Below are 3,171 nucleotides of genomic sequence, written 5' to 3'. Positions count from 1 at the left end.
AGCTGTTTCTTTATTTTCTCAGTGTGTGTGTGTGTGTGTGTGTGTGTGTGCGGCAAAGCAGGAGGTCAGGACCTCCTGCTTTGGAAAGCAAAAAGGAGAAGAAAGACTAGCTAAAGGGAGATGGCGGACAAGTGTGACGGGGGATGAAGGCAGCGCCTCCTCGTGCCCTGTGGCCGTTGGGTGTGTGTTTGTGAACGGGCCGGCGCCGCTGCCACGCCGGGAAGCCCCGCGGCGGAGGCTCCCGCAGGGCCGCGGCGTGCAGCCGTACCGCTAACGGCTAACTGTGGGCACCGGGCATCCCGACGCCACGGGAGCGCAGCATCTGACCTGCAGATTTCAATCAGAAATCGGCGGAGTGGGGAAGGCAGAGATCAGAAATCTCCCCACCACGTTAGTCACCTGTTTTCTCCAGTCAGCAAATAAGGAGCTGAACCCGAGGTGCGAAGTTCAACGTGACCGGCCTGACGCTCCCCGAGACACAAACTACTTCCTGTTTTGATCTGGACATGGGAACCTCTTCCTCTTTATCTACGCTTTCCGAGTCGTCATCTCCCCACCAGTATCTACAGTGGCTGAATTACTTGCATCTTCATTCATTGTCACCAACGCTCATCCCGCAATCGGGGTTGCAGTGGAGCTGAAGCTTCTAGCAGAACATTCACACATCATGAAGCTATTCACCTTCTCACTTGCACGTCATGTATGTTCTCAGAGCGCTTTCACACACCGATGGCGACAGAGCTGTTAGCAAGGCGCTAACCGGGCCAACTGTGGGTCCGGCGCCTTGAACCGAAACTGTCGGACGGGACCTTTTCCACCCGATTTCTTCGTTCCTGCGAGGGTTCCCACACCTTCCAAACTGTCGTGCATCAGATCTGCAGCTGCATTATAAAACCTGAGCTGAGCTGCAGGGAAAAGCCTCATCGAAATGTAACCGAATTGTATATCAACTCCGAAAAACATGCGATAATATCAACTATTTTTACCCGTGATGCTTCTGACGCGGCGCTTTTACCGTCTCGTATTTCCGCCGTGAGGACTTTGGCGGTGGTGGAAACAGAGAAGACCCCTGTGAACGAGAGAGGAGGAGGGGGGGGACAAAGGGAGGAAGAGGGGATAAGAGGAAAGTAAGAGGACGGAGAAAGAGGAGAAGGAGGAGGAGGTCATGTTTCCTCTACTGAGCCCACTTCCTGCCCTGATCCTAAAATGGAGTGACTGCAGGAACGACATCCCTTGCCTGTTTTCCACCCTCCGCCCTCCTCCACCCCTCCGCCGACACACATCAGAGAAAACCAGAGCAGCCATCCGACAAAAGAGATGGCAGAGGGGAGGAAGGGGGGGTTACATCCCAGCGGCCTCCCAAACATTAGGAAGCCTCCGTCTATGGAGGCCTGGGACATTCTGTCCTGTTGTGCACCATGTGAGCAATGTGTGTGTGTGTGTGTGTGTGTGTGTGTGTGGCGCTAACGGCGAAGATGTGAAACTAAATATTGTGATCCGGTCGGACAGCTGACGCCTCGGACCCGTTTAAAGGGACCGTCCGGCCTGTGACGGACAAACACACGTTTGTTTTCGGTGCTATCAGAGACATCGGCCACGTGTGTGTGTGTGTGTGTGTGTGTGTGTGTGTGTGTGTGTGTGTGTGTGTGTGGACCCCCACATGAATAAGATACAATTCAGCATTAAAGGGAAATACAGTGTCTAAGGATCTGATACGGCGTGGATGCTGAGCAGGAGCAAATTAGGAAACAGTGTGGAAATAAACATTTGAAAAAAAAAAAAGAAAAAAAGGAAATATCAATTTTTGAAAATGCCTTTTCCCTTCCTCTCTCCATAATCAGCCTCCTTTTCTCTGATGAAGAGAAACCAACAATACATTTGGGGTGCATTTGGAAAAAAAAAAAAAAAAAAACCCTGAACAACCTCAAATCATCAGTTTCTTTTCAAACAAAACAAACACACACACTAAAAAAAAAAAGCTAAAATCTGCAAAACGTGACGTGAAAACAGGAGACACCTCGCAAATCCACCGGATGAGTTTGATGAAAAAAAATAACAGGAGATAATGAGTTGTAAAATACTTCCATTTTGAAATCATAATAACGTTCAAGAGCAGAGAAAACATGGGTGCAGGGTACACATACACACCTCTGCTCCACACTTGATAGCACGTATGTGTGTGTGTGTGTGTGTGTGTGTGTGTGTGTGTCTGACTGCGGTCTCATGACTCAAGTTAAACTGTTGTTTCCCCAGAGGCTGTTTTGATTGGACCTGCAGTTGAACTCTGATTTAATAATGAGTGTTCTCTCTCTCACCGTTGTTCCTGCATGCACGTGCGCGCACACACACACACACACACACACACACACACACACACACACACACACACACACACACACACACACTAGGGGTATAGGAGTGGGGGTTGATGGGCAGATGACTTGCCGGTGACACGTCCCATCAGTGAGAACCTCCTGATGGACCATCTGATGGGGGTCAGACCTCCACGCACACGTGGACGGGAGAAGATGATGATGATGAACATGTGGGAGGGGATGAGGGAGAAGAATGCTAAAATTTGTGAGAACATGAGAAAAAAATAAATAAAAATCACCATGTGGAATGAATTGATGGATAAATAAATCCAGACTGGATGTGTGACGCAGGGCGGTGAGCAGCAGGCGGACAGCGCCCCCTACTGGTGAGGATGTGGAACAGCAGCCTGGTGGACAAGGGAGGGCGGGAAAAGCAACTTTTGCATTCACAACTCATTTTTATGAAAATTTGCTAAAAATCTTTTCTCACCAGTGTTGAAATAATGACACCAGATGTAAGTTAATTCCCTGTTTTTTTCTTTTTTTTTTTTTTATATTTCCTCAGTCACCTCTTGCCAGATGTTCATGTAGTTTCTCCTTAGTTTCCGGTTGTTAAACAATTTTCTGGATTTTCTTTCTTTATCTAAAGCATTGCTTCTCAAATACACTGATAAGCCCTTGAGTTTTTTTCCGCGAAAACTTGCCGAATATCAATATTAATCATCATTTACTCCAGTAAACCGACAGGCACTGTTATGTTAATGAATGTTCATTATTCTTTGTTGCAAGTTGACTTACATTTCTTTTGTCTTTTCTTCAACGTTAATAGGGCTACAAAGTTGTGCAGAGGTGCACA

Source organism: Fistularia commersonii, chromosome 12 (assembly GCF_037954325.1).
Source record: "Fistularia commersonii isolate RoL2024-O1a breed Wild chromosome 12, RoL_Fcom_v1.0, whole genome shotgun sequence".
NCBI classification, from domain to species: domain Eukaryota; kingdom Metazoa; phylum Chordata; class Actinopteri; order Syngnathiformes; family Fistulariidae; genus Fistularia; species Fistularia commersonii.
The sequence above is the reverse complement of the archived record's forward strand: the minus strand, read 5'-3'. Positions refer to the sequence as shown.